The sequence below is a fragment of the Triticum urartu genome, chromosome 2A, assembly GCF_056163025.1.
Source record: "Triticum urartu cultivar PI428250 chromosome 2A, HENAU_Tu73, whole genome shotgun sequence".
Taxonomy (NCBI): domain Eukaryota; kingdom Viridiplantae; phylum Streptophyta; class Magnoliopsida; order Poales; family Poaceae; genus Triticum; species Triticum urartu.
The window spans coordinates 123,324,342-123,349,443 of NC_141874.1; the positions used below are offsets into that span (position 1 = coordinate 123,324,342).

Below are 25,102 nucleotides of genomic sequence, written 5' to 3' on the forward strand. Positions count from 1 at the left end.
GAGTTGGTCAAGCAAACTCGGTGGGACCGATTGCTTATCTCAATGGGACCGAAATAATTGCAACACGCAACATAGAGTTTGCAAGCCCATCTCAGTGAGACCGAGATCCCATCGGTGAGACCGAATTGATTAGGATTTCTAGCAGTGGCTATGTCAAGTAAACTCGGTGGCGCCGGATGGATCAAATCGGTGGGGCCGAGTTTGACTTTTGATTTGAGACATATGTGGATATGAGAAAGTGGTTGAGGGCTTTGGAGCATATCACTAAGCACTTTGAGCAAGCAAGCCATTAAGCAACACCTCATCCCCTTTTAATAGTATTGGCTTTTCCTATGGACTCAATGTGATCTTGGATCACCAAAAGTAAAATGTAGAGTCTTGAGCTTTAGAGCTTGAGCCAATCTTTTGTCCTTAGCATTTTGAAGGGGTTCCGCATCTTCTTGTCCATGCTGCTCCTTTTGTTGAACTTTTCTGAAATATTCTAGATAAAAACATTAGTCCAACAGGAGATATGTTGACATTAATTACCAAAACCACCGAGGGAGCATTTGTGCTTTCAAAGGTGTTTCTTAGGGTCTTCAGAACAACAAGTAACATCATATAATTCACATAAATTCCAAGCATAGCATTGCATAGTATTAATTTTATGCTATAAAAGTTTTCCTTTTTCAGATAAACGATGTCGCACAAAAAAAGCATGCTCATCTAATGATTTTCCCTCAACTAAGCTAGTTGGGTTTTTAGCACGAGCACAAATGGATCGAAGATGATCCAAGTAAAAAGCTTCATTAGTATGATATATTTTGGGTGGTTCTTCAACCATTGGTTTAGTAGGTACAACTAATTTTTTTGGTATTTTGCGTTTCCTACCCATAACTAAAATTAGAAAACAAGAGCACAAAATAAATACTACTTAGTGATAAAGCAAACAAGCACACACGAGAATATTCACCCCACGCTATTGCTCCCCAGCAACGGCGCCAGAAAAAGGTCTTGATAACCCACAAGTATAGGGGATCGTTTGTAGCCTTCTTCCATAAATAAGAGTGTCGAACCCAACGAGGAGCTAAAGACAGAACAAATATTCCCTCAAGTTCTATCGACCACCGATACAACTCTACGCACACTTGACGTTTGCTTTATCGGAAACAAGTATGAAACTAGTTTGTAGGTGTGATGCTAGAACTACTTTGCAAGAACAAAACTAGAAGTACTTTGTAAGATAATAAAATTTAGGTGTTTAGTCAAAGGATTTTTGTCAACAAGAAATTTATTTGTCCCTAGGCAATCGATAACAAGTACCGGTAATCATTCTTGCAATTCTACATGATGGAGAAGCATGAGCTAACATACTTTCTCTACTTGGATCATATGCACTTATGATTGGAACTCTAGCAAGCATCCGCAACTAGTAAAGATCATTAAGGTCGTGAACCATAGCATTAAGTATCAAGTCCTCTTTATCCCATACGCCATAACCCACCTACTCGGGTTTAAGCTTCTGTCACTTCAGGAGCCCACAATAAGCGAACCATGAACATATTGCAACACCCTACAGCGAGGGCCCCTCATGTTTGCGTGAGAACGGAGGGCACTGTAGGACAACACCATAAATAAAATATATATCATACCAACCAAGATCACGATTAACCCACAGGACAAAACGGATCTACTCGAACATCATAGGATAACCATAGATCATTGAGAAATAATATATGGAGTTGAGCACCATGTTTAAGTAGAGATTACAGTGGGGAGAAGAGGTGTTACACCGCTGCATAGAGGGGGACAAAGTTGGTGTTGACAGTAGCAAGATTGTTGATGTAGATCGTCATCCCGATCGTTGCCCCAGCGGCACTCCGGCGCCACCGGAAGCGAGGAGGAGAGAGCCCCCCTACTTCTTCTTCTTCCTTGGCATCCCCCTAGATGGGGAGGAGAATTCCCCCTCTGGTCCATGGTCTCCTATGGCGGCGGAGGGGTGGGAGCCCCTCCGAAATTGGATCTCCCTCTCTGTTCTCTTCTGTTCCTCGTTCCTCAGATCTGGCCGAAAACCGTTTCTTATATTTCGGGAGATCTGTAACTCCGATTGCGCTGAGATTTTAACACGATATTTTTTCGGATATAAGCTTCCTAGCACCCGAAGTAGAGCTCCAACCAACGTTCGAGGAGGGCACAACCCACAACCATGCGCCAGAGGCCTCTGGCGCGCCCTGGTATCTTGTGGGTTGTGCGGGCCTCCGTTTGCGGTGATTCCAACTCCCAAAAATCACATATATTTCAAAATAATTCTTCATAAAATTTTATTGCATTTGGACTTCGTTTGATATGGATTTTCTACGATACAAAAAACATACAAAAAACAAGAACTGGCATTGGGCACTGGATCAATAGGTTAGTCCAATAAATCATATAAAAGTTGTCAAAAGTATGTAAAAGTTGTATCATATTGACATGAAATAATCAAAAATTATAGAGACAATGAAGATGTATCAGGATACACAATGCATAACTTTGCCAGCCATTGGAGTTCGAAACCGTAGATGTGTTTTGCTTGGACTTGCATGCATGTACGCCGGCTGATGGTCTCTCTATAATTAGATTGGATTGTCCTTGTCATCGTCTAACGCTGCACACAGACTCTTTCATCCAAATTCCTCTTGTTTCGATCTAGCAGAAATCTGTGTACATAAAAGAGTACAGACCAGTAATAATAATCGAAAAAAGAATTGTGGATAATTAATTTATTCTAAGCCAATAATTTGATAAATATAGCCTGAATGCAGTGGTCGGTTTGATGGCATGACGCAGTGGCTGCGGACATTGACGCATGTCAGAGTTCGACGAACGACAGTGACCAGGCGTTTGCGCTGGCATTGTAACGAAGTTCAAATACATAATGCACAGTATTTGCCGACCTGTGGACAGGAATATAGGCTGCAAACTGCGAACAATTAGCACACTTTGATAGAATAAACAATCAGACGTAAAGATGTATAAGGAGACTAGTAGTAATACGTGCATGGAAAGCAAACTATACTACCATTAGTTAGAGGCGTACACGACCTTTTTAGCTAAACAAGAAAGAAAAGGGTCAAATCTCCCTGTGACTTGCAGCCCGATCGGACTGGGACTCCTACGCTGGAGCGCCCCTTGATGGATTGGGTTTCCTTTGTTGGATTTGCAGAAACTGCTCCCTACGTATCAGCCTCCTCGGGACCTTCATGGCGCACGTGAGTCTAGTGACTGCAGCATAGCTCTGGTCCGGCGTATTGCCAGGCGCAGCATACGGCCGATGGCAGCTAAATTTTTTTATCCTAATCCGCCTGTGACCTAAGTTTCATGGAGCGAACGGCAATGATTAGGAAAAAAGAAGATAATTCATGTAGAACAGATCTAACTCAAAAGATATCACCTGATCGTTGAATTCGATTCCCATCGAACCGCGACGAACACGTAGCAGGCTTTCAATGAAAGCACCAATATCGGTTTTATATCCAGCGTATCCCATAGTAGGGGTTCTAAGCTAGGCATCTTGGAGCGATGGTAACACGGACACAGAATTTTACCCAGGTTCGGGCTCTCTCAAAGAGAAAATACCCTACGTCCTGCTTTTGATTGTATTGATATGTGTGTAGTATGGAGTATATGTATCTACCACGAGACTGTAGTAATGAATATGAGATTGTCTATTGACTAGCCTGGCCTCGGTTTATATATGCACCGTAGGCCTAGGGTTTAGAAGAGTTCTTGTCTTGTGCACCAAGTCTTGTGGAATCCCCCTTGTATTCGGCATGGGCTGCCCGAAGTGGCCCATTAGTGAATCATCATGGGGGTGCTCGACCTGACCCACTGGTCGGGAGACGATGGGGTGAGTACCCCCTAGTCCAGGACACCATCAGCGGCGCACGGTGAGTCCGCGACGAGTGCAGCGGGCATGGAGGCCGTGGCGGCGCAGTTGCGATGTGCGGCGAGCGCATGGAGGCGACGACGCACAGCAAGTCCGGATGCGGTGGTGGCACACGGCTTCGACGTCGAGCGACGCGACAGCCATGGCGCGGGCGCGACGAGCACACGGCACGTCGTAGCAGGCACGGAGCCACGCGGTAACGTCGAGCGGAGGCGTTCATGACGAATGATGACCTACAAGTATAGGGGATCTATCATAGTCCTTTCGACAAGTAAGAGTCTCGAACCCAACGAGGAGCAGAAGGAAATGACAAGCGATTTTTAGTAAGGCATTCTCTGCAAGCACTGAAATTATCGGTAACAGATAGTTTTGTGATAAGGTAATTTATAACGGGTAACAAGTAACAAAAATAAATAAGGTGCTGCAAGATGGCCCAATCCTTTTTGTAGCAAAGGACAAGACTGGACAAACTCTTATATAAAGGAAAGCGCTCCCGAGGATACATGGGAATTATTGTCAAGCTAGTTTTCATCACGCTTATATGATTCGCGTTCATTACTTAAATAATTTGATATGTGGGTGAACCGGTGCTTGGGTATTGCCCTTCCTTGGACAAGCATCCCACTTATGATTAACCCCTCTTACAAGCATCCGCAACTATAAAATAAGTAGTATTAAGGTAAACCTAACCATAGCATGAAACATATGGATCCAAAATAGCCCCTTATGAAGCAACGCATAAACTAGGGTTTAAGATTCTGTCACTCTAGCAACCCATCATCTACTTATTACTTACCAATGCCTTCCCCTAGGCCCAAACAATGGTTAAGTGTCATGTAGTCGACGTTCACATGACACCACTAGAGGAAAGACAACATACATCTCATCAAAATATCGAACAAATACCAAATTCACATGACTACTTATAGCAAGACTTCTCCCATGTCCTCAGGAACGAACGTAAATACTCACAAATCATATTCATGTTCATAATCAGAGGGGTATTAATATGCATAAAGGATCTGAACATATAATCTTCCACCGAATAAACCAACTATCATCAACTACAGGGAGTAATCAACACTACTAGCAACCCACAGGTACCAATCTGAACTTTTGAGACAAAGATTGGATACAAGAGATGAACTAGGGTTTGAGATAAGATGGTGCTGGTGAAGATGTTTATGGAGGTTGACCCCCTCCCCATGAGAGGATCGATGGTGATGACGATGGTGATGATTTCCCCCTCCCGGAGGGATGCTTCCCTGGCAGAACAGCTCCGCCGGAACCCTAGATTGGTTTCGCCAAGGTTTCGCCTCGTGGCGGCGGTGTTTCGTCCCGAAAGCTTGCTTATGATTTTTTTCAGGGCAAAAGACTTCATATAGCCAAAGATGGCCACCGGAGGCCTGCCATGGGGCCCACGAGATAGGGGGCGCGCCCAGGGGGTAGGGGACGCCCCCCACCCTTGTGGATGGTGGGTGCCCCCCCTCTGGTGCTTTCTTCGCCCAATATTTTTTATATATTCCAAAACTGACTTCCGTAGAGTTTCAGGACTTTTGGAGTTGTGCAGAATAGGTCTCTAATATTTGCTCCTTTTCCACCCCAGAATTCCAGCTATCGACATTCTCCCTCTTCGTGTAAACCTTATAAAATAAGATAGAATAGGCATAAGTATTGTGACATAATGTGTAATACAGCCCATAATGCAGTAAATAGTGATATAAAAGCATGATGCAAAATGGACGTATCAACGACAACGATGACGGCAGCTCCAACAACACCGACGACGGTGACGGCGTGGTTTAGGGGGAGTATGTTAGGAAATAACCACGGATGTGTCACGACGGTGTACAGCAGGCGCAACGAGCAACCTGGCATCCGGGCCATGCGGACGAGCGGACCAAGCTCACGATCAGGAGAAGACCGGGTCGTCAGGGATGCATGTGCGGGCTGCCGTGAGCGTTGCGTTGTGTGTGAGCTAGTTGCATGCATCCGATGGATATGGATGTGCATGTAGACTAGTTAGTTGGTTAGTGGCCGGCTCATGTGGTAGTGGCCGGTGCGTGCGTGCGTGCGTGGGGTGAGTGGCCGCTGGCCTGTGTGCAGTCAGGTATAAAAAGGCCCCCTGATGTACTGTTTGCGGTGCACCGATATGAGCCGAGCCTAGGATCCAGAGATGATGTAGTCTCCGCCGGGACCATGGTATGTGCCCAGTCGGCTATGAGAGAGCTCCTCTGGGTAGGTTGCAGTGTGTTTCTGCGCCCGGGTATATGCCTAGTAAAGTGAGGCCGTTCGTGCGTCCGAGGCACCGTTCGTGTGCCGAAAAAGTTATGTGTTCCTTCTTCTACCTCCGTTTGTGCGAGTGAGAGAAAGATAAATGGTATTGGGATTGTCCCAACATGTCTCTCTCCTCGAACGGAAGGGCCCAATCGCCTTTGAAGTATACGGCGCTCGCGAGCACGACGTCGGTCTTTCGGCCAAAGGTTCTGGGGGAGACGACGTCGTCAATGAGATTCTTCGTGGCCTCGGCGACGCAGGCATTGACGTGCTGCGTGATACGTCTCCATCGTATCTACTTTTCCAAACACGTTTGCCCTTGTTTTGGACTCTAACTTGCATGACTTGAATGGAACTAACCCGGACTGACGCTGTTTTCAGCAGAATTGCCATGGTGTCATTTTTGTGCAAAAATAAAAGTTCTCAGAATGACCTGAAAATCAACGGAGAATTATTTTGGAATATATAATAAATACTGGAAGGAAGATCCACGTCAGGGGGGCCTCCACCTGTCCACGAGGATGGGGGCACGCCTACCCCCTGGGCACGCCCCCTGCCTCGTGGGCCCCCTGACGCTCCACCGACCTCAACCTTGACTCCATATATTCACTTTCGGGGAGAGAAAAACCAGAGAGAAGGAATCATCGCGTTTTACGATACGGATCCGCCGCCAAGCCCTAAACACTCTCGGGGGGCTGATCTGGAGTCCGTTTGGGGCTCCGGAGAGGGGAATCCGTCGCCATTGTCATCATCAACCATCCTCCATCACCAATTTCATGATACTCACCGCCGTGCGTGAGTAATTTCATCGTAGACTTGCTGGACGGTGATGGGTTGGATGAGATTTATCATGTAATCGAGTTAGCTTTGTTAGGGTTTGATCCCTAGTGTCCACTATGTTCTGAGATTGATGTCGCTATGACTTTGCTATGCTTAATGCTTGTCACTAGGGCCCGAGTGCCATGATTTCAGATCTGAACCTATTATGTTTTCATCAATATATGAGAGTTCTTGATCCTATCTTGCAAGTCTATAGTCACCTATTATGTGTTATGATCCGTTAACCCCGAAGTGACAATAATCGGGATACTTACCGGTGATGACCGTAGTTTGAGGAGTTCATGTATTCACTATGTGTTAATGCTTTGGTCTGGTACTCTATTAAAAGGAGGCCTTAATATCCCTTAGTTTCCAATAGGACCCCGCTACCATAGGAGGGTAGGACAAAAGATGCCATGCAAGTTCTTTTCCATAAGCATGTATGACTATATTCGGAATACATGCCTACATTACATTGATGAACTGGAGCTAGTTCTGTGTCATCCTAGGTTATGGCTGTTACATGATGAACTGCACCCGGCATAATTCTCCGTCATTGATCCATTGCCTACGTGCTTTCCATATATTGTTCTTCGCTTATTTACTTTTCCGTTGCTACTATTATCCTCACTATAAAACACCAAAAATATAACTTTTTCTACCTTTACCTTTTACCACCGTTACCACTACTATCATATTACTTTGATACTAAATACCTTGCTGCAGATATTAAGTTTCCAGGTGTGGTTGAATTGACAACTCAGCTGCTAATACTTGAGAATATTCTTTGGCTCCCCTTGTGTCGAATCAATAAATTTGGGTTGAATACTCTACCCTTGAAAACTGTTGCGATACCCTACACTTGTGCGTTATCAAGACTATTTTCTGGCGCCGTTGCCGGGGAGCATAGCTCTATTCTTTGAGTCACTTGGGATTTATATCTTCTTATCATTATGAAGAACTTGAAAGATCCAAGAACCAAGATTTATCCCTCAACTACGAGGGGAGGTAAGGAACTACCATCTAGCTCTGCACTTGATTCACCTTCTATTTTGAGTAAGCTTGCGACACCTAAACCTGCTTCTGTTATTAATTCTGATATGTCGCTGCAACCTCTTGAACACTGCGTTGGATTTCCTTGAAGAGGAAAGGATGATGCACCAAAGTAGCGTAAGTATTTCCCTAAGTTTTTGAGAACCAAGGTATCAATCCAGTAGGAGGCTACGCGCGAGTCCCTCGTACCTGCACAAAGCAAATAACTCCTCGCAACCAACGCGATAAGGGGTTGTCAATCCCTTCACGGTCACTTATGAGAGTGAGATCTGATAGATATGATAAGATAATATTTTGGTATTTTTGTGGTAAAGATGCAAAGTAAAATAAAAGGAAATTAAAAAAGCAAAGGAAATAACTAAGTGTTGGAAGATTAATATGATGAAGATAGACCCGGGGGGGCATAGGTTTCACTAGTGGCTTCTCTCAAGAGCATAAGTATTTTACGGCGGGTGAACGAATTACTGTTGAGCAATTGACAGAATTGAGCATAGTTATGAGAATATCTAGGTATGATCATGTATATAGGCATCACGTCCGAGACAAGTAGACCGACTCCTGCCTGCATCTACTACTATTACTCCACTCATCGACCGCTATCCAGCATGCATCTAGAGTATTAAGTTCATGAAAACAGAGTAACGCCTTAAGCAAGATGACATGATGTAGAGGGATAAATTCATGCAATATGATAAAAAAAACCATCTTGTTATCCTCGATGGCAACAATACAATACGTGCCTTGCTGCCCCTACTGTCACTGGGAAAGGACACCGCAAGATTGAACCCAAAGCTAAGCACTTCTCCCATTGCAAGAAAGATCAATCTAGTAGGCCAAACCAAACTGATAATTCGAAGAGACTTGCAAAGATAACCAATCATACATAAAATAATTCAGAGAAGATTCAAATATTGTTCATAGATAATCTTGATCATAAACCCACAATTCATCGGTCTCAACAAACACACCGCAAAAAAGAAGATTACATCGAATAGATCTCCACAAGAGAGGGGGAGAACATTGTATTGAGATTCAAAAAGAGAGAAGAAGCGATCTAGCTAATAACTATGGACCCGAAGGTCTGAGGTAAACTACTCACACTTCATCGGAGGGGCTATGGTGTTGATGTAGAAGCCCTCCGTGATGTATGCCCCCTCCGGCGGAGCTCCGGAACAGGCCCCAAGATGGGATCTCGTGGATACAGAAAGTTACGGTGGTGGAATTAGGGTTTTGGCTCCGTTTCTGATCATTTGGGGGTACGTAGGTATATATAGGAGGAAGGAGTACGTCGGTGGAGCAACAGGGGGCCCACGAGGGTGGAGGGCGCGCCTGGGGGGGTAGGCGCGCCCCCCTACCTCGTGGCCTCCTTTATTTCTTGGCGTAGGGTCCAAGTCTCCTGGATCATGTTCGGTGAGAAAATCACATTCCCGAAGGTTTCATTCCGTTTGGACTCCGTTTGATATTCCTTTTCTTCGAAACCCTAAAATAGGCAAAAAAAACAGCAATTCTGGGCTGGGCCTCCGGTTAATAGGTTAGTCCCAAAAATAATATAAAAGTGGATAATAAATCCCAATAATGTCCAAAACAGTAGATAATATATCATGGAGCAATCAAAAATTATAGATACGTTGGAAATGTATCAAGCACCCCCAAGCTTAATTCCTGCTCGTCCTTGAGTAGGTAAATGATAAAAACAAAATTTTTGATGCGGAGTGCTACTTGGCATAATTTTAATGTAGTTTTTCTTAATTGTGGTATGAATATTCAGATCCGAAAGATTCAAGACAAAAGTTCATATTGACATAAAAATAATAATACTTCAAGCATACTAACTAAGCAATTATGTCTTCTCAAAACAACATGGCCAAAGAAAGTTCATCCCTACAAAATCATATAGTTTAGTCATGCTCCATTTTCGTCACACAAGAATGCTCTCATCATGCACAACCCCGATGACAAGCCAAGCAATTTTTTCATACTTTAGTAATCTCAAACCTATAAACTTTCATGCAATATATGAGCGCGAGCCATGGACATAGCACTATGGGTGGAATAGAATATGATGATGGGGGTTATGTGGAGAAGACAAAAATGAGAAAGTCTCACATTAACGAGGCTAATCAATTGGCTATGGAGATGCCCATCGATTGAGGTTAATGCAAGGAGTAGGGATTGCCATGCAACGGATTCACTAGAGCTATAAATGTATGAAAGCTCAACAAAAGAAACTAAGTGGGTGTGCATCCAACTTGCTTGCTCACGGAGACTTAGGGCACTTGAGGAGGCCCATTGTTGGAATATACAAGCCAAGTTCTATAATGAAAAATTCCCACTAGTATATGAAAGTGAGAAAACAAAAGACTCTCTATCATGAAGATTATGGTGCTACTTTGAAGCACAAGTGTGGCAAAGGATAGTAGCATTGTCTCTTCTCTCTTTTTCTCTCTTTTTTTTATTTGGGCCTTTTATCTCTCTTTTTATGGCCTTTCTCTTCTTCTTTTTTTAATTCCTCACTTGGGACAATGCTCCAGAAAATGATGATCATCACACTTCTATTTATTTACAACTCAATGATTACAACTCGATGCTAGAACAAAAGATGACTCTATATGAATGCCTCTAGCGGTGTACCGGGATATGCAATGAACCAAGAGTGACATGTATGAAAGAATTATGAATGGTGGCTTTGCCACAAATACTATGTCAACTACATGATCATGCTAAGCAATATGACAATGATGAATGTTTCATGATAAACGGAATGGTGGAAAGTTGCATGGCAATATATCACGGAATGGCTATGGAAATGCCATAATAGGTAGGTATGGTGGCTCTTTTGAGGAGATATAAGGAGGTTTATATGTGAAAGAGCGTATCATATCACGGGGTTTGGATGCACCGGCGAAGTTTGCACCAACTCTCAATGTGAGAAAGGGCAATGCACGGTACCGAAGAGGCTAGCAATGATGGAAGGGTGAGAGTGCGTATAATCCATGGACTCAACATTAGTCATAAAGAACTCACATACGTATTGCAAAAATCTACAAGTCATCAAAAACCAAGCACTACGCGCATGCTCCTAGGGGGATAGATTGGTAGGAAAAGACCATCGCTCGTCCCCGACCGCCACTCATAAGGAGGACAATCAAAGATCACCTCATGTTTCAAATTTGTTACATAATGTTTACCATACGTGCATGCTACGGGACTTGCAAACTTCAACACAAGCATTTCTCAAATTCACAACTACTCAACTAGCACGACTTTGATATTATTACCTCCATATCTCAAAACAATCATCAAGCACCAAACTTCTCTTAGTATTCAAAACACTCATAAGAAAAAATTTACTAATCTTGAATACCTAGCATATTAGGATTATTTAAGCAAATTACCATGCTATTTAAGACTCTCAAAATAATCTAAGTGAAGCATGAGAGATCAATAGTTTCTATAAAACAAATCCACCACCGTGCTCTAAAAGATATAAGTGAAGCACTAGAGCAAAACTATATAACTCAAAAGATATAAGTGAAGCACATAGAGTATTCTAACAAATTCCAAATCATGTATGGCTCTCTCAAAAGGTGTGTACAGCAAGGATGATTGTGGTAAACTAAAAAGCAAAGACTCAAATCAAACAAGACGCTCCAAGCAAAACACATATTATGTGGTGAATAAAAATATAACTCCAAGTAAAGTTACCGATAGAAGTAGACGAAAGAGGGAATGCCTTCCGGGGCATCCCCAAGCTTTGGATTTTAGGTGTCCTTAGATTATCTTGGGGGTGCCATGGGCATCCCCAAGCTTAGGCTCTTGCCACTCCTTGTTCCATAATCCATCAAATCTTTACCCAAAACTTGAAAACTTCACAACACAAAACTTAAAGAAGAAAATCTCGTGAGCTCCGTTAGCGAAAGAAAACAAAAGACCACTTCAAGGTACTGTAATGAACTCATTCTTTATTTATATTTGTGTTAAACCTACTGTATTCCAACTTATCTATGGTTTATAAACTATTTTACTAGCCATAGATTCATCAAAATAAGCAAACAACACATGAAAAACAGAATCTGTCAAAAACAGAACAGTCTGTAGTAATCTGTAGCTAGCGCAAGATCTGGAACCCCAAAAATTCTAAAATAAATTGCTGGACGTGAGGAATTTATCTATTAAACATCTGAAAAATAATTAACTAAATAGCACTTTCCAAATAAAAATGGCAGCGGTTCTCGTGAGCGCTAAAGTTTCTGTTTTTTACAGCAAGATATCAAGACTTTCCCCAAGTCTTCCCAACGGTTCTACTTGGCACAAACACTAATTAAACACAAAAAACACAACCAAAACAGAGGCTAGGTAAATTATTTATTACTAAACAGGATCAAAAAGCAAGGAATAAAAATAAAATTGGGTTGCCTCCCAACAAGCGCTATCGTTTAACGCCCCTAGCTAGGCATAAAAAGCAAGGATAGATCTAGGTATTGCCATCTTTGGTAGGCAATCTATAAGTGGCTCTCATAATAGATTCATAAGGTAATTTAATTTTCTTTCTAGGAAAGTGTTCCATGCCTTTTCTTAACTGAAATTGGAATCTAATATTTCCTTCCTTCATATCAATAATTGCACCCATCGTTCTAAGGAAAGGTCTACCAAGAATAATAGGACATGAAGGATTGCAATCTATGTCAAGAACAATAAAATCTATGGGCACATAATTCCTATTTGCGACAATAAGAACATCATTGATTCTTCTCATTGGTTTTTTAATAGTGGAATCCACAAGGTGCAAGTTTAAAGAGCAATCATCAAAATCAAAGAAACCTAACAAATCACACAAAGTCTTTGGAATCGTGGAAACACTAGCACCCAAATCACATAAAGCATAGAACTCATGATCTTTAATATTAATTTTAATAGTTGGTTCCCACTCATCATAAAGTTTTCTAGGGATAGAAACTTCCAACTCAAGTTTTTCTTCATAAGATTGCATCAAGGCATCAACGATATGTTTAGTAAACGCTTTATTTTGACTATAAGCATGAGGAGAATTTAGCACGGATTGCAACAAGGAAATACAATCAATCAAAGAGCAATTTTCATAATTAAATTCCTTGAAATCCAAAATAGTGGGTGAGGGAGTCCTGGATTAGGGGGTATCCGGACAGCCGGATTATATCCTTTGGCCGGACTGTTGGACTATGAAGATACAAGATTGAAGACTTCGTCCCGTGTCCGGATGGGACTCTCCTTGGCGTGGAAGGCAAGCTTGGCAATACGGATATGTAGATCTCCTTCCTTGTAACCGACTCTGTGTAACCCTATCCCCCTCCAGTGTCTATATAAACCGGAGGGTTTTAGTCCGTAGGACAACATATAATCATACCATAGGCTAGCTTCTAGGGTTTAGCCTCTCTGATCTCGCGGTAGATCAACTCTTGTACTACTCATATTATCAAGAACAATCAAGCAGGACGTAGGGTTTTACCTCCATCAAGAGGGCCCGAACCTGGGTAAACATCGTGTCCCCTGCCTCCTGTTACCATCCGCCTAGACGCACAGTTCGGGACCCCCAACCCGAGATCCGCCGGTTTTGACACCGACATTGGTGCTTTCATTGAGAGTTCCTCTGTGTCGTCATCGTTAGGCTTGATGGCTCCTTTGATCATCGATAGCGATGCAGTCCAGGGTGAGACTTTTCTCCCCGGACAGATCTTTGTGTTCGGCGGCTTCGCACTGCGGGCCAACTCGCTTGGCCATCTAGAGCAGATCGAGAGTTATGTCCCGGGCCACCAGGTCAGGTTTGGAAGCTTAAACTATACGGCCGACATCCGCGGAGACTTGATCTTCGACGGATTCGAGCCCCTGCCGAGTGCGCCGCACGGTCGCGATGAGCATGATTTAGCTCTACCATCGGACAGTGTTCAGGAGACCACACCGGCAACCGCTCCGACCCTCAATTCGGAGCCAATTGCGCCATCCATGGACGGGGGGATAGACCCTGCCACGGAGGCCGCATTCTCAGCGGCGATCGAGCCGAGTATCGACCTTACCCTTCACGAGAGCCGTGACGCCAAATTGTCGGATTCTTCCCCGGCCACGGACTCCGAACCGCCTGCGCCCGTGCCTATCGAATCTGACTGGGCGCCGATCATGGAGTTCACCTCCGTAGATACCTTTCAGCACTCGCCCTTCAGCGACATACTGAACTCATTAAGGTCTCTCTCCCTGTCAGGAGAGTCCTGGCCGAACTATGTCCGGCAGGATTGGTATGCGGATGACGAAGAAATTCGCCGCCCACCCACCACCCACTTAGTAGCCACTGTCGACAATTTGACCGACATGCTCAACTTCGACTCCGAAGACATCGACCGTATGGAGGACGATGCAGGAGACGAACAAGAACAACCGCCCACAGGGCACTGGACAGCCACCTCATCATATGATATATATATATGGTGGACACACCCAAAGAAGGTAATGGCGACGGGACAGCGGAGGATGACCCCTCCAAGAAGCAACCCAAGCGCCGACGTCAGCGGCGCCGCTCTAAGTCTCGCCAAGGTAAAAGCAGTGATACCGGCACAGGAGATAATAGCACTCCGGACAGTGCCGAAGATGACGACAATCCCCTCCAGCAAGATTTAAATCAGGAGGATGGAGAAGCCATCCCTCCCGAGAGAGCGGCAGATGGAGAGGCGGAGGATGATAATTACATGCCTCCCTCCGAAGACGAGGCAAGCCTCGATGATGACGAATTTGTCGTACCTGAGGATCCCGTCGAGCAAGAGCGCTTCAAGCGCCGGCTTATAGCCACGGCAAATAGCCTTGAGAAAAAGCAACAGCAGCTTCGAGCTGATCAAGATTTGCTAGCTGACAGATGGACTGAAGTCCTTGCGGCCGAGGAATATGAACTCGAATGCCCCTCCAAGAGTTACCCAAAGCGCAGGTTGCTACCCCGACTAGAGGAGGAAGCATTAAAACCTACATCTCCAGCGTATGACGCGGCTGATCGGCCACCTCGTGGCCGCGACAGAGAGGCATTCCAGCCAAAAGCTCAGCCTGCACCCCGACGCCACTCAAATAAAAATGTCAAGGCACGGGGAAACACGCTAGACCTGTGAGACGTGTTGGAGGACAAAGCAAAACACGCAAGATCGATCTACGAATCACGAGGGCGCGCCACTATGCGAGACGATAACCATCATGCCGGATATAGTAAAAGTAAATCCGGCCGGGCCGAACACAGCGGACAAGACTCATTTGAGCTGCGTCGCGATATAGCCCAGTACAGAGGCTCCGCACACCCCCTATACTTCACAGACGAAGTAATGGATCACCAAATCCCAAAGGGTTTCAAACCCGTAAATATTGAATCATACGACGGCACAACAGATCCTGCGGTATGGATCGAGGACTTCCTCTTGCACATCCACATGGCCCGCGGTGATGATCTACACGCCATCAAATACCTCCCACTCAAACTCAAAGGACCAGCTCAGCATTGGCTCAACAGCCTGCCAGCAGAATCCATTGGCTGTTGGGAAGATCTAGAAGCCGCATTCCTCAACAACTTCTAGGGCACTTATGTATGACCACCAGATGCCGATGACTTGAGCCACATAATTCAGCAACCAGAGGAATCGGCCAAGCAATTCTGGACACGGTTCCTAACAAAGAAAAATCAAATCGTGGACTGTCCGGATGCAGAGGCCCTAGCAGCATTTAAGCACAACATCTGCGACGAGTGGCTCACCCGGCACCTTGGCCAGGAAAAGCCAAAATCTATGGCAGCCCTCGCGACACTCATGACCCGCTTTTGCGCGTGAGAGGACAGCTGGCTGGCTCGTAGCAATAACATATCAAAGAACCATGGTACTTCAGATACCAAGGATAGCAATGGTAGGTCACATCGCAACAAACATAAGTGTTGCATCAACAATGACAATACCGAGGATACGGCAGTCAATGCCGAATTCAGAGGCTCTAAACCCGGTCAACGGAAAAAGCCATTCAAAAGAAGCACTCCGGGCCCGTCCAGTTTGGACCGTATACTCGATCGCTCGTGTCAAATACACGGCACCCCCGACAAGCCAGCCAACCACACCAACAGGGAATGTTGGGTGTTCAAGCAGGCCGGCAAGTTAAATGCCGAAAACAAAGATAAGGGGCTACATAGCGATGACGAGGAGGAGCCCCGGCCGCTGAACACCAGAGGACAGAAGAGGTTCCCCCCACAAGTGCGGACGGTGAACATGATATAGGCAACCCACATCCCCAAGAGGGAGCAGAAGCGTGCGCTAAGGGACGTATATGCGTTGGAGCCAGACGCCCCAAAGTTCAACCCATGGTCCTCCTGTCCGATCACCTTCGATCGCAGGGACCACCCCACTAGTATCCGTCATGGCAGATTCGCCGCACTAGTCCTAGACCCAATCATCGACGGATTTCACCTCACTCGAGTCCTTATGGACGGCGGCAGCAGCCTAAACCTGCTTTATCAGGACATAGTGCGCAAAATGGGTATAGACCCCTCAAGGATCAAACCCACAAAAACGACCTTCAAAGGCGTCATACCAGGTGTAGAGGCCCATTGCACAGGCTCAGTCACACTGGAAGTGGTCTTCGGATCCCCGGATAACTTCCGAAGCGAGGAGTTAATCCTCGATATAGTCCCGTTCCGCAGTGACTATCATGCATTACTCGGGCGAACCGCATTCAAGAGATTCAATGCGGTACCGCATTATGCTTACCTCAAGCTCAAGATTCCAGGACCTCGGGGGGTCATCACAGTCAATGGAAACACAGAGCGCTCTCTCCGCACGGAGGAGCACACTGCGGCCCTCGCAACAGAAGCACAAAGCAGCCTCTTCAGGCAATCCACCAGTTTGGTGATTAAACACCCGGACACCGTCAAGCGCGCCCGGAGTAATCTGCAACAAGACCGCCTGGCACGTTTCGAGCTCGCATAGCAATGCGGCCCCCACCCCAGTCCCAGCCAAACGGCGAAATCCATGCCACGCGTACATAATTACGCATTGAAAATACCATGGGCATAGGTGGGGGGCACGACTACGGCACGCCCCAAAACGCGGCTCAACCGCACTAGGGGCTTCCCGCTTTGTTACCTTTTTTCTCTCTTTCAGGACTTTACTCTCTGGAAACCCCGTCCCGCAGTACGATTACCGGACACACGATACAATAACCAAGGAGGCAGAAATCTACGTCGCACCATGGAACTCCCAGGTGGTCTCTGATAACGAGTGAAATACCTGCTTTATATACCATTCCTCAGCTTGCCCTTGGAGGGGACATGTCAAATAGTCCTACTTTTTGCTTATCGCACTACTTGTATCATTCCGCTTCGACGCACCATTTTGAACAAACAATGCATAGCACTAGACTATTACCGCATTCTCTATTCTTTTATATATATATGTTCATTCATGACATTCAGCACCCGTACACTCTGGTACGGCCAATACGCTAGGGGCTTAAGCGTACCCCATAATACGGCGTGAGAAGTCCGAACACTTTCAACAGTGCGACACCCCGAACTTATAGCATTATATGCATCAGCTCCGAATCATGTCTTGGGTCAATAGTTGGGTTTGCCCGGCTCCCATGTTTTGGTACCTTACGTTCCACTATATCGGCTAAGGTAGCATTGGGAGAACTACTGCGATTGTGCCCCGGTTCATCTGGGCAAGCACCTCAGTAGAGAAATCTAAAACTGACTCTCATGATAAGGCGAGAGCTGGTCGCTGTTCGAGAGGTCTCGAGTCCCTAAAGACTTACGCCGCTTAGGGCGAGGAGTCGGCTTTGTCCGGCTTAGGCGTGTATAGCGCCCCGAATTCGGCCTTCCGAATACTAGGGGCTTTGCCAAAATTTAAAATTATAGACTTCTATGGCTAAGTGAGAGTGATAAAGCATTATAGTCCGATTGCCTTGTTCGTTGCGCTGAGCACCTCCCTCGAAGGACCCAACAATGGGAAAAAGAGTGCTCAGATTTATCCCGAACACCCCAGCACTCGTGGCATGGGGGCAGAAGCCGGCGACTGGCCATCTCTCAGATTTGATAAATAGCCGCACAGAAGGTAATATTTTAAATTCAAAGAAGCGTTGCATAGCGCATATAAACAAGTTTTCATAATACAGGATCACACGAGCAAGTTCATTCAAAAATTACATCCTTCGCACACTCGTCCGCCACAAGACGGGCACCCTTCAGGACACCCTCATAATACATTTCGGGGTGGCGATGCTCCTTGCCCTGCGGCGGCCCCTCCTTCACCAGCTTCTCGGCGTCCATCTTGGCCCAGTGCACCTTCGCATGGGCAAAAGCCCGGCGTGCACCTTCGATGCAGACAGACCGCTTTATGACTTCCAGCCATGGGCAGGCATCCACAAGCCGCCTCACCAGGCCGAAGTAGCTGTTGGGAAGGGAGTCGCCAAGCCACATTCGGACTATAAGGCCCCCCATGGCCTGTTCGGCCACCTTGTGCAGCTCAACCAGTTGCTTCAGCTGGTCGCTCATAGGCATCGGGTGTTCAGTCCTAGTATACTGAGACCAGAACAACTTCTCTGTCGAGCTTCCCTCCTCGGCCTGGTAGTACTTTGCGGCATCCGGCACACTGCGGGGCACATCTGCGAACGCTCCTGGAGAGCTCCGGACTCGGGTAAGTAACAAGTAATTTACTTTCACATGCTTGCTTTGCATAATGAATCCTTACCCGCCGCTATCTTCCTCATCGCCTCAATTTCCTGGAGGGCCTTTTGGGCTTCAGCCTTGGCATGCTTTGTGCTCTCGAGGGCCACGGCAAGCTCGGACTCTCGCGTCTTCGAGTCAAACTCCAAAGTCTCATGCTTCTTCACGAGAGCCTTGAGCTCTTGCTGCACCTCGCCCACCCGTGCCTCTTGTTTCTCCCGCTCGGTGCGCTCCTTGGCCGCTTTGTTTCCGGCCTCGGACAGCGCTTGCTTTAGGGTCGCCACTTTGGTCGTGGCCCCTGGCACATCCATGATGATCCTATCATTTTTGCAACCGCATCTTTATATATATATATACAAGGTATTACTTACCTTTGTTCTCCTCGAGCTGCCACTTGGCAAGGCCGAGCTCTTTCTCGGACCGCTCGAGGTTCTGCTTCAGTGCGGCGACCTCCGCAGTCAGTGCGGCAAAGGTTAGCAACGAAGCCTGCATACGCATATAGACATACTTATATTGGACTCCTGCAGATATTATTTGATCCTCTATTCGGCTTTTCTTTGTGAACACCAAACAGAGCATCAAGGGCTACTGTCTATGCGGTAATATTTTCCTATATTTTAAATACTTACCTCAAAGCCTGTTAGAAGGCTGGCACAGGCTTCAGTCAGTCCGCTCTTGGCGGACTGAACCTTCTTGATCACCGCACTCATAATAGTGCGGTGCTCTTCATCGATGGAAGCACTGTGAAGCGCTCCCAGCAGGTTGTCCGGTGCCTCTGGATGGACAGAGGTCACCGGCACGGACGGCTTGCCCCTCTTGGAAGGGGGCCGCCTGCCGGAGTCCGGAACCACTAGAGGTTCCGGTGCGGTGTTCGGCTGAGGGCCGAACTTGGAGCCCTTGGGAGTCTTGCCCCCTTTGCGCCTGGAGTCCAGAAGGTCGCCTTAAGGCGCCTCCAGGACTATCTCCCCCCGGCTTGGTGCCCCTTGAGACAATACCTCGACATTGTCCGTAGGGCGAGGAAAGAAGGCGGTTGGAAGTGACTCACTATTCATATCCGACGAGTCCAGGGAACCGTCCGACGAGGATACGTCGATACGGGCTCGGGGCGGACTGCATGATCATATTCGACGTTAGGAGACGCAGTGCAATAAAAGTATGCTATGAGTTACTCTGGTATCCGAATACCTACGACTTCGCCAGGGGCTTGGCCCTGAGTAACCACTCGTCTTCGTTGTCGGTGGCGGTGGTGGAACAGTCCGAAAGGAGAGTCCTTCCCTTCTTGGACCCTTCGGCCTTCCCGGTTGGGGCGTCCTTCCTTTTCTTGTCTCCCCCGGCTGGAGGGGGAGAATCTTCATCTTCCTCCCCCTCGTTTTCACGGGAGGAGGGCGTCTCGGAGTTATCGGATGATGAGTCCGATACCACCTGGCGTCGGGGTTCCCGTGGCCTTCTTCTTGATCTTCTTCTCCGGCACCTCATAAGGAGCCAGAGTCCGCATCTGCGTCAGGAGAGCGTCTGCAGGGCCTTCGGGTAGAGGGGCCGGGCAGTCAATCTGCTCCGATGTCTCCACCCAGTCCTGTCAAAGGCATGGGAGCTCAGATCCCGCACATGGTTAAACTATAGAAAATAAAATACCCTACAAGATGTACAAAACTTACCGGATTCGCAGGGCGCGTCATGCTTAGCCCGCGGTCCTCGGTAAGGGGAGGGGGACCTCGGCGCCCTTGAACAGCACCTTCCAGACATCCTTATGCGTCGTGTCGAAGAGCTCGCGTAGAGTCTGGTGCTGGGCCGGGTCGAACTCCCATAAGTTGAAAGCCCGTTGTTGACACGGGAGGATCTGGCGGAAGAGCATGACCTGGACTATGTTGACAAGCTTGAGTTTCTTGCTTATCATGTTCCGGATACACTTCTGGAGTCCGTCCAGCTCCACCGATGAGCCCCAGGACAGGCCCTTCTCCTTCCAGGAAGTGAGCCGCGTGGGGATTTCGGATCGAAACTCGGGGGCCGCCACCCAGTTGGTGTCACGCGGCTCGGTGATGTAGAACCACCCCGATTGCCACCCCTTTATGGTCTCCAAGAAGGAGCCCTCGAGCCATGTAACGTTGGGCATTTTTCCCACCATGGCTCCGCCGCATTCCGCTTGTTGGCCGCCTACTACCTTTGGCTTGACATTAAAGGTCTTCAGCCACAGGCCGAAGTGGGGCCGGATGCGCAGGAAAGCCTCGCACACAATGATGAACGCCGAGATGTTCAGGATGAAATTCGGGGCCAGATCATGAAAGTCCAGCCCATAATAGAACATAAGGCCACAGACGAATGGATGGAGGGGAAACCCCAGTCTGCGGACAAAGTGGGGGAGGAAAACCACCCTTTCGTAAGGTTACGGGCTAGGGACAATCTGCCCCGCGGCTGGCAGCCGGTGCACGATATCCGCAGCTAAGTATCCGGCCCCGCGTAGCTTTTTGATGTCTCCCTCCGTGACGGAGGAGACCATCCACTTGCATCCCGCTCCGGACATGTTTGGAGAGAGTTGAGGAGAAGGATGTGGACTTGGGCGCTGGAGCTCGAGTGCGCGAGAATGGATGAGCAAGGAGGAAGAAGGCGTGGGTAGAAAAAGGTGAACCCTTATCCCTTTATAAGGGCGGACGAAACTATGCGCCCCCACCAGCCTGGTAAAACTCGCTTATCCCCCAAGCGTCGTAATTGATGGCGTGGTTGGGTTACCCATGTCCGTATTGATGGGAATCCCGTAATAAGGGGACACGATCTCTGCTTCGACAAGACGTGCCAAGGAAACCGACTCGCGAAACACGCTGAGGTTGGTTGTGAAAAACGATTCGAATGGTGACCTGGCTGTGGTGTGATGCCACACTGCGGAATGCGTCGGCAGATTAGATTTGTGAAAATATTATTCTCTCTACGGTGGTATGTGGAACTTGTTTTGCAGAGCCGGACACGATCCTCGTGTTCAAAATCTTCTATGAAATATTCAGAGGAGGAACCCGCCTTGCAATGCCGAAGACGATCTGCGCGCCGGACTCATCGTCATTGAAGCCTGGTTCAGGGGCTACTGAGGGACTCCTGGATTAGGGGGTATCCGGACAGCCGGATTATATCTTTTGGCCGAACTGTTGGACTATGAAGATACAAGATTGAAGACTTCGTCCCGTATCCGGATGGGACTCTCCTTGGCGTGGAAGGCAAGCTTGGCAATACGGATATGTAGATCTCCTTCCTTGTAACCGACTCTGTGTAACCCTAGCCCCCTCCGGTGTCTATATAAACCAGAGGGTTTTAGTCCGTAGGACAACATACAATCATACCATAGGCTAGCTTCTAGGGTTTAGCCTCTCTGATCTCGTGGTAGATCAACTCTTGTACTACTCATATTATCAAGAACAATCAAGCAGGACGTAGGGTTTTACCTCCATCAAGAGGGCCCGAACCTGGGTAAATATCGTGTCCCCTGCCTCTTGTTACCATCCGCCTAGACGCACAGTTCGGGACCCCCTACTCGAGATCCGCCGGTTTTGACACCGATAGTGGGTTTAGCAACATCTAGGGTTTTAATTTCTTCAGTCCCACTTTCATCAAATTTAGCATCAAGATCTAAAAACTCCGAATTTTGGGAATGCCTTCTAGGTAAAGATGGATCATATTCAGTCCCATCATTATCAAGATTCATATTGCAAAACAAAGATTTAATAGGGGACACATCAATAACTTTTAGATCCTCATCTTTATTTTCATAAGAACTAGAAGAACACGCTCTTATAAAGACATCTTTCTTAGCACGCATCCTAGCGGTTCTTTCTTTGCACTCATCAATGGAAATTCTCATGGCTTCGAGAGACTCATTGATATCATGTTTATGAGGAATAGATCTAAGTTTCAAAACATCAAGAGAAATTCTATTAACGTTCCTAGCCAACTCATCAATCTTAAGCAATTTTTCTTCAATCAAAGCATTGAAATTCTTTTGCGAAGTAATAAATTCTTTAATATTAGATTCGAAATCAGAGGGCATCTTATTATAATTTCCATAAGAATTGTTGTAGGAATTACCATAATTATTAGAGGGGTTACTAGGATAAGGCCTAGGATTAAAATTTCCTCTATACGCGTTGTTACCAAAATTGTTCCTACCAACAAAATTCACATCCATAGATTCATTATTATTCTCAATCAAAGTAGACAAGGGCATATCATTAGGATCAGAAGAAACACTCTTACTAGCAAATAATTTCATAAGTTCATCCATCTTTCCTCTCAAAACATTAATTTCTTCTATCGCATGCACCTTTTTATTAGTAGATTTTTTAGTATGCCGTTGAGAATAATTAACCATAATATTATCTAGGAGTTTAGTTGCTTCTCCTAAAGTGATTTCCATAAAAGTGCCTCCCGCGGCCGAATCTAAAAGATTTCTAGAAGCAAAATTCAATCCGGCATAAATTTTTTTATAATCATCCACAAATTTAAACCATGAGTAGGGCAATTACGTACCATTAATTTCATTCTCTCCCAAGCTTGTGCAACATGATCATGATCAAGTTGCTTAAAATTTATAATATCGTTTCTAAGGGAGATGATCTTAGCGGGAGGAAAATACTTAGAGATAAAAGCATCTTTGCACTTATTCCAAGAATCAATACTATTTTTAGGCAAAGACGAAAACCAAGCTTTAGCACGATCTCTAAGCGAAAAAGGAAATAGTTTCAACTTAACAATATCGTTATCCACATCTTTATTCTTTTGCATATCACACAAATCAACGAATCTAGTTAGATGGGTAGCGGCATCTTCACTAGGAAGGCCGGAAAACGGATCTTTCATGACAAGATTCAGCAAAGCGGCATTAATTTCACAAGATTCAGCATCGGTAAGAGGAGCAATCGGAGTGCTAATAAAATCATTGTTGTTGGTATTGGTAAAGTCACACAATTTAGTGTTATCTTGAGCCATCGTGAGAAGCAAGCAATCCAACACACAAGCAAACAAAAAGCAAGCGGGCAAAAAGAGGCAAATAGAGAAAGAGAGGGAGGATAGAGAGAGAGGGTGAATAAAACGACAAGGGTGAAGTGGGGGGGAGGAAAACGAGAGGCAAATGGAAAATAATGTAATGCGGGAGATAAGGATTGTGATGGGTACTTGGTATGTTGACTTTTGCGTAAACTCCCCGGCAACGGCGCAAGAAATTATTCTTGCTACCTCTTGAGCACTGTGTTGGATTTCCTTGAAGAGGAAAGGATGATGCAGCAAAGTAGCGTAAGTATTTCCCTCAGTTTTTGAGAACCAAGGTATCAATCCAGTAGGAGGCTACGCGCGAGTCCCTCGTACCTGCACAAAGCAAATAACTCCTCACAACCAACGCGATAAGGGGTTGTCAATCCCTTCACGGTCACTTACGAGAGTGAGATCTGATAGATATGATAAGATAATATTTTTGGTATTTTTGTGGTAAAGATGCAAAGTAAAATAAAAGCAAAGTAAAAAAGCAAAGGAAATAACTAAGTATTGGAAGATTAATATGATGAAGATAGACCCGGGGCCATAGGTTTCACTAGTGGCTTCTCTCGAGAGCATAAGTATTTTACGGCAGGTGAATGAATTACTGTTGAGCAATTGACAGAATTGAGCATAGTTATGAGAATATCTAGGTATGATCATGTATATAGGCATCACGTCCGAGACAAGTAGACCGACTCCTGCCTGCATCTACTACTATTACTCCACTCATCGGCCGCTATCCAGCATGCATCTAGAGTATTAAGTTCATGAAATAGAGTAACGCCTTAAGCAAGATGACATGATGTAGAGGGATAAATTCATGCAATATGATAAAAAAACCATCTTGTTATCCTCGATGGCAACAATACAGTACGTGCCTTGCTGCCCCTACTGTCACTGGGAAAGGACACCGCAAGATTGAACCCAAAGCTAAGCACTTCTCCCATTGCAAGAAAGATCAATCTAGTAGGCCAAACCAAACTGATAATTCGAAGAGACTTGCAAAGATAACCAATCATACATAAAAGAATTCAGAGAAGATTCAAATATTGTTCATAGATAATATTGATCATAAACCCACAATTCATCGGTCTTAACAAACACACCGCAAAAAAGAAGATTACATCGAATAGATCTCCACAAGAGAGGGGGAGAACATTGTATTGAGATCCAAAAAGAGAGAAGAAGCCATCTAGTTAATAACTATGGACCCGAAGGTCTAAGGTAAACTACTCACACTTCATCGGAGGGGCTATGGTGTTGATGTTGAAGCCCTCCGTGATGGATGCCCCCTCTGGCGGAGCTCCGGAACAGGCCCCAAGATGGGATCT

At 46.0% G+C, this 25,102-nt stretch overlaps 1 pseudogene; it reads right to left on the reverse strand.

Moving 5' to 3' along the window:
- LOC147984230 (putative serpin-Z8) overlaps positions 1 to 25,102 on the reverse strand; it is a 183,731-nt pseudogene that overhangs the window by 149,766 nt on the left and 8,863 nt on the right.